This window comes from Pinus tabuliformis, chromosome J (assembly GCF_031772625.1).
Source record: "Pinus tabuliformis cultivar Carrire ecotype Pingquan chromosome J, CPIR1, whole genome shotgun sequence".
NCBI lineage: Eukaryota > Viridiplantae > Streptophyta > Pinopsida > Pinales > Pinaceae > Pinus > Pinus tabuliformis.
The window spans coordinates 625972831-625980899 of NC_142295.1; the positions used below are offsets into that span (position 1 = coordinate 625972831).

At 40.0% G+C, this 8069-nt stretch overlaps 1 pseudogene; it reads left to right on the plus strand.

Annotated features, from left to right (window-relative positions):
• Positions 1-6353: 6353 nt before the first annotated feature.
• On the plus strand, positions 6354-7475 carry LOC149228502 (ABC transporter C family member 5 pseudogene; annotated as a pseudogene).
• The last annotated feature ends 594 nt before the right edge of the window (positions 7476-8069 follow it).

Sequence of the window (8069 nt, forward strand, 5' to 3'; positions counted from 1 at the left end):
AATTTAGTTGAGTACCTAAGGTTGTTTGCATGCAAGTCCAGAATCTAGAAGTGAATCGCGAATCTCTATCGGATATAATCTTTTTAGGTACTCCATGAAATCTGATAATTTCATTTATGAATACTCGAGCTACGTCAGCAACATCGAAAGTATCTCTTACGGGAATGAAATGGGCACTTTTTGTTAATTTATCCACCACTACCAAAATGGCATTGTGTCTTTGAGAAGTAAGAGGTAGTCCAGTGATAAAATCCATAGAAATGGTCTCCCATTTAGACATAGGAATGTCGTGGGGTTGTAAGAGGCCTGCTGGGTGACAATGATCTGCCTTTACTTGCTAACATTCCAAACATTTTGCAACAAATTGAGTGATATCCCGTTTCATACCTGACCAAAAGAAGAGTTTCTTGGTGTCCACATACATTTTCCCTACTCTAGGGTGAGCACAATATACTGCTATATGGGCTTCCCCAAGGATGGTATCTCGAAGATTTTTATCATCAGGAATATACATCCTTCCATGGAATCGTAAGATTCCATCGTTTTCTAATTCATATCCTTCAAATTTAGATTCTTTTGCCCTTTTACCCTCAAGACTTGCTCTCACTTTTAAATACCAGTTTTCTTTTATAAGATGATCCAGTACTCGTTGTCTTAAGTCCACTTTAATGGGTATGAGAGAAAATATCCGAGGTCTCTTGCTTAAGGCATCGGCTACTATATTTTCTTTTCCCTTAATGTATGATATTCTGAAGTCATATTCACTTAGGAATTCACTCCATCGCCTTTGCCTAGCATTTAAGTCTCTCTGGGTGAACAAATATTGTAGACTTTGATGGTCGCTTTTAAGTGTAAAACTTCGTCCCACTAGATAGTGTCTCCAAATCTTTAAAGCTAGCACTACAGCGGCTAATTCTAAATCGTGAGTAGCATAGAGTTCTTCATGAGGTTTTAACTTTCTGGAAGCATATGCTATCACTCCCCTATCCTGTATCAACACTGCACCCAGCCCTTGCTTGGATGCATCAGTACATACCGTAAAGTCTTTGCCCATATCAAGGACTCTTAGGATTGGTGCACTGGTGAGTAGTCTTTTGAGTTCAGAGAATGCTTTATTACATTCCTCGGTCCATTCATACTTAACACCTTTACGTTGAAGGGTTGTGATTGGCTTTACGATTTTGGAGAATCCCTCCACAAATCTCCGGTAATAACTGGCTAAACCCATAAAGCTTCGTATCTCATGTGCATTTTTCGGTATTGGACATTCCATGATCGCTTTTACCTTTTCAGGATCTACTGAAATCCCTTCACCTGATATGATGTGACCCAAATAATGAATCTTTTCCTGAAAGAAGGAACACTTGGATAGTTTTCCATATAACTGACGTTCTCTAAGGCAGGACAATACTATCCGCAAATGATCTTCATGCTCTTTCTCATTCTTGGAATAGATGAGAATATCATCTAAAAAGACTTGCACAAATTGATCAAGATATTCACGGAAAACACTGTTCATAAGATTCATGAACACGGCTGGCGCATTTGTTAATCCAAATGGTACCACAGTAAATTCATAATGTCCAAAACGTGTCCGGAATGCAGTCTTAGAAATATCATTTTCAGAAATCCTTAGCTGATGATATCCTGATCGAAGATCAATTTTTGAAAAGACAGCAGCTCCTTTCATTTGATCGAAAAGATCATCGATTCGAGGCATAGGGTATTGATTCTTTACTGTAGCTCGATTCAAGTCTCGATAATCTATGCATAATCTTAAGGATCCATCTTTCTTCTTCACAAAAATTACAGGAGTGCCCCAAGGTGATGTACTGGGCCGAATATGCCCTATATCGAGTAGTTCCTTCAATTGGATTTGCAATTCCTGAAGTTTTGGAGCTGTCATTCTATAAGGCGTTTTAGAGATCGGTTGGGTACCTGGTTTTAATTCAATAGTGAGATCCAATTCTCTTACCGGGGGTAATCCAAGTAGTTCCTTTGGAAATACATCCGGGAATTCGGCTAACACCGGATATTGTTCTAAGGATGGCCCTTTTTCTTGGCTTACTTCTTGAATTGCATAAGCCTGACAACCTTTTCTTAAACAACGCTTCACCTGCATTGCTGAAATGTAGCGTAAAGAAACTTCCCTCTTGATTCCTTGAATTTGGATTACTTCTCCCTCATCATTTATGCCCAGAATCCTTTTCCCATAACAGTCCACCCAAGCTTGGTGAGCTTCTAGCCAATCCACACCTATGATAAGATCATACGTTCCTAAGGCTGTGACATAAATTTTCAGTTTAGTCGAACAGACCCCTAGGTCAATTTTTCATTGATCCACACTTAAGCCCACGGTTTGGAGTTCTCCTGAGGCCATTTCCACTTGGTGAAAATCATTTTGTCTACGAGCTGCCAACCCACATTTGTTTAATGCATATGACGAAATGAAACTATCTGTGGCACCTGTATCAAATAAAATTTTGAGTTTTATACCATTGATAATACCTGAAGATTCCACTACAGTGGATTGATGGGCTGCTTGGTCATGGTTGACTACTGCATGAATTCTATGATTACCTCGATTGGTTGATATCGGCTCCTTTCCAGTCCTATGCAATATATTCGATGAAGCTTCTGGGCAGTCACGCTGAAAATGCGGTCCCCCACATCCCCAACAATTGAGCTGCGTTGATCCTCTTGAATCAAGGTGTGAATTTCTAGAGAACGAGCTTCGTCCTCTCATGTTGATTCCTCTCGCACTTCTTCCTCTACCGGCAGTCCCTCGTGATGCCCATGGTCTGGTGTTTGATGATTCCGCGGCTATAGTGTTTACTGCCATGGGAGCTCTTGTCCCCACATTCGGGGTAAACCTGTTACCGTAAGGTGGCCTCGAGCTACCTCCTCTGAAGAAGTTCCGAGGAGCCTTCCCTAGAAATCCTGATTGTAAAGGCCCTGCTGGCCCCATATCTTTTTTGATTCCAAGGTGCTCTTCTGCATAACGACCACATTCGACTGCCTCGGCTACTGATGATGGTTTCCACATGCTTACCAAGGCTCTGATGCGAGGATTTAACCCAAATATGAAGCGTTCAGCTTGACGTTCATCAGAATCTAAGTAGTGAATGTATTTTACAAGCTCCATAAACCTTATCTCATACTCTTCCACCGTTTTATTTCCCTGAATTAATGTATGAAAGGCTCTGGCTTGCTGTTGTTGAAAGTATGGAGGTAAATACTTTGCACGGAACTTTTCCTCAAATAGTTCCCAAGGGACATTATCCGATGTAAGGTGCAGCTGCTTTTCCAGATTTCCCCACCAAATCAAGGCACTTTCCTTTAGTTGAAACGCGGCAATTTTTGTTTTTGCTGAAGACGAATATTCTCTTAACCTAAAGCATTGGTTCATTCCTTCCAACCATGCTTCAGCACGTTCACCTGCTCGAACTCCTGAGAATTCTGGGAGTCTAATTTTCTGAAGCTCCCTAGAAATGTCTTCTCTCGATCTTCTGGGCTCAAAATTATTTGGTTCCGCTGAACTGGTGGCTACATGTTGAAATTCCCCTTTGGTTTTGGCCTTAGTTGATTCTTTTAATGTTTCCAATAAGGCTTCCAAAGAATTCATTATCACAGTCAACTCTGGCGCTGGGGCGATTGATGTTGATGATGGTCTTGGCGGTGACGATGGTGATGGGGATGATGATGGCGACGGTGGCGGCATTAATGGTGGTGATGCTGCCTGATCACGTCGTCGTCGCTCATACGTCCTTACCATTGTAATGGTTCCTGAACACATAATAAAATTCCGTAAAAATTTTGAGGTGGACAACCGAATTTAACACACAATTTTCTTTTGCAACTTCACATTCATAAACGGGTATAGTTTTGCTATTTTTACCCGCTAGGCGGATCTTACTGGTACCGAGGTCAAGGAGGGTGGTCTCGTGACCTCCTTGTCCTAATGCAGGGTATTCTATCCTAATATGAATAATGCAGAAGTGTATGGTTATTAGCTCCTAAGGTAAGACATCTAAAGTTTATTTACCTAATAACACCCACGAAGAAAAAATGTTAAATGTCTCGATGCAAAGTACGTCGGTAACATACCCGCCATACCTCAATCTAGCTATTACATTTAAGGGAGGTCATATATATCTATATTCTGAATATATTACTTGGATATGGATTAAATCCATAAAAAGAAGGGTTGTTTTGGTTCCATATTAGTTTGACCTTTAGCCGTAAAATTTACCATAGACATGTCCTGATTAAAATCTAGAAGAGATACAGTTCATCAGTGTATCATAAAAGTAGATTGGGTTTAAACGGAGGAAATAAATTAGGATAAAATGTGATTTATGATTTCTAGAACCAGTTCTGTTTAAAAATGGCTCCGTCCAAGGATGTAATTAGTACAATTTTGTTCTCTAAAGGATGCTTTGGAAAGTAGTTTTTATAAATTGCACATAATACTTTAATGGTTGATGCAAAAATGCAATTTGACTGCAATAGGATTCATAGAAAATTTGTGCTATCATAAGTTCAGATTTCACAATATTGGGCAGAAAACTTTTTAGCTGACAGTTTTAATGATCATGTACAAACACTTATATTGATTTATCTAAAACTATTTTCAGCTAAAAAAAAATAAAAAAAAAATTATCTACAGAAATATTTACTTTAAAGAAGATCCATCTCCTACCTCTAAATCTTGCACTTTGGATAGGAGCTATGGCCTTCTATCTATATATAAGCTAATTAGGAGGAAACATTTCACATAATAGCCAAAATAACACAGTTGTTTAACAATTGGGACAAAAAAGACAAAAAAGAAAAACAACATTGTTTGTCAACACATTTAATAGAAGGAATACCCAAGGGATGCTTCCCCTCATTCGTGTACGAATCCCTGGTAAAACCTTCGGCATAGACAAATGCGCCTCACTCAGAGGGATTCAAAATGGGCATTTGCCAGCACAAAACTAGCCAAAAGCCCAGCAACAGTGACGAAAATCAATTGACCTAAACTGTTGGGCTATTTGAGAGATAACATTTAGCAATGTGGTTTCCAGATTATCTAGGTGAGTCAATGGCTTCCAGTTTTACAAGTCAATGCTTCTTCTAAATATATGTACTGACCTTTATGGCAACTGTGCCAGTTTTTCCTCAGCCTTAACCGTCTCTAGTTTGCACCTTGGGGTTTCTATCAGTCGTATCAGCTCTCCCTAGTAAAATTCTAATAGGTTACATAAATGATACCATTGAAGACTCAAAAGAGAAAGAAAGAGAAAGAAAAGAAAAAAAAACAATGTTCACAGATAACCAGTGATAATCAATGCAGCTAGAATTTCTTTCTCGTGTCATACAGCAGTAGACTATAAAACGTCTCTTTCTAAGACTGGGCATAACAATGGCAGTGTTTGGAAACATGTCCAGCTATGTAACATTTAAGATGATAATTTTTCATGTTAGAAATTCAGATTAGGTAATGTTTGTTGTAAATGATGATGTTCCAAACCTCAGTGTAAAAACCATATCAAGTAGTTAAGGAGTTGAATCAAAATAATGGAGTCCACGAAATGAGGAATCCATGAATTCAATGACATAATTTTATTGAAACACAACAAAAAAACAAACTAAAGCCAAAAGCTGCGGGAAGGACACCTGAAGACTATGAAAAGATGGGCAATATGACTGGTGCTTCTATTCTTGGGCATTATAACGCTATATCAAAGCTTGTAATGCTCTAGACTAACATGATTTTATTAGCTGTGCGGTAAAGCTTCTCAAGGCTACTCAGAAGTTTTGAGACAGGTTCAGTTGAATCAAAATGACAGAATATATTTTAACTAACGAATAGTGAAAAAAAAAAAAAATTATTAATATTTCAAATTAAAATTAGACTTCCACTGAAATCGAAATTGTCTCATTAGAATGGATGTAGATTGTCTGCAGTCTCCCCGTGGGTGGTTATTGGCAAAATCTACGATAGATTTTGTGGTCGGAAAAATTTCCTTTTAACTAATTGAATTAATTAAGGATTAATAGAATTACACAGCAATTTCGATTAATTTATTATTGGGTCTTTTTTAGTTATAGACGTCCAATATTGTCACGATTTCAACGAAATGATACGGGTTCTGATACGGGTTTTGAGGAAGCACAAATTTTGAATTTAACGCTCAAAATTTCCTTTTAACTAATTGAATTAATTAAGGATTAATAGAATTACACAGAAATTTCGATTAATTTATTATTGGGTCATTTTAAGCTATAGACAGTGAATAGTGTCGCTGGCCCTGACTCTGTGTGCTATATCACTGGACATAGTCAAGAAGCACCAAACCGTATACATGCTCATGAACACCGCCTGCCTGCCAGCACTGGCCTTCCTGTGCTTTGTTGCGGCCAGAGGGAGAACTGGAATTGAAACCATTGTCACCAGGTCGGATCTGCAAGAGCCCCTCTTGGATTCATCGACTTATGTCGAAGAGTCCTACGGATGCGATCATGTGACTCCCTACAGCGGAGCCGGGATTATTAGCCTGGCAACTCTGTCGTGGCTGAATCCCATTCTGGCCATTGGGGCCAAGAGACCGCTGGAGCTCAAGGACGTGCCATTGCTGGCACCGAGAGATCGAGCCGAGAGTTCATATAATGTGCTCAAGGACAACTGGGAGAAACTGAAGGTCCAGAATCCAAACGAACAACCTTCTTTAACCAGAGCGATTTTCATGTCCTTCTGGAGGGAGGCGCTAAAGAATGGCATTTTCGCAGGCATGAATACCGTTGTATCATACGTGGGTCCTTTCCTGATAAGCTATTTCGTGGATTATTTAAGCGGGAAAAAGTTGTTTCATAACGAGGGCTATGTCTTGGCCTCGGTGTTTTTCTCTGCCAAATTGGTGGAGATTGTGACCACCAGGCAGTGGTATCTGGGAGTAGACATCCTGGGAATGCACGTTCGTGCTGCTTTAACAACACTAGTTTATGAGAAAGGCATGCGCTTGTCCAGTTCGGCGCGGCAGAGTCATACCAGTGGGGAGATTATCAATTACATGGCAGTGGATGTGCAACGGATTGGGGATTATTCCTGGTATTTGCATGACATCTGGATGCTTCCAATGCAGATAATCTTGGCTCTTGCAATTCTGTTCAAGAATGTAGGAGTGGCAGCATTTGCCACCCTCATTGCCACCATTGTTTCTATTCTTATCAATACCCCTCTTGCCAAGATGCAAGAAGAGTATCAGGACAATCTGATGGCCGCCAAGGATGACAGGATGAAGGCCACTTCAGAGTGCCTGAGGAACATGAGGATAATGAAGTTGCAGGCGTGGGAGGAGCGGTATCGACTTAAATTAGAAGACTTGAGGAAGACCGAATTCATTTGGCTCAAAAAATCCCTGTACGCTCAGAGCAAATATACATATATTTTCAGTTGTGTAGGATCTGCGAGGTCCCGAAGGGTTTGAACGACAGGCTCTAATACCATGTGTAGTAATAAAAAATTTGAAAACAGGAACCGTAAAAAAAAATTGATTTGTACTTACCTGAACTGCTATCTGATCCCGTGAAGTTGATGATGTTGCTACTGTTTTGCTCCAATTCCCCAGGGAGACCAATTCCACCCAGCCTGACTGAAGAGAGACTGGCTGCTCAATCCAGTAAGCTTCTCACAGAGAATCATTGTCCCCCGTGCTCAGAACCTCACACGGATTAAAGCTCTTCCAATGGCAGACCTCTCTCACTGTTGAATTTCCTCCTCCTGGTTTCTAACCATTGTTACAACCCCCTTTCTCGGTTCAGACCTCCGGTTTTTATCTGCAGGCCTGGCGGTGGTCGCCCTCCTACCTGCAGCCACCGCCTTCCCTCCTACCTGCAGCACGCCTTCCATGCATTTGCGGCTCTCAGATATTTTCCTTGCTGTCGTATGCGCTTTGTTATAAATATCCTGCTAGTTTATGCGTCCCCTTTTATATAAGGGTGCTTCTTTTGATTTTATTTTTATTATATAGTTTAGTTTTATAAAGTTTAATTTATATATTTTATAAAGTTTAAAATTTATA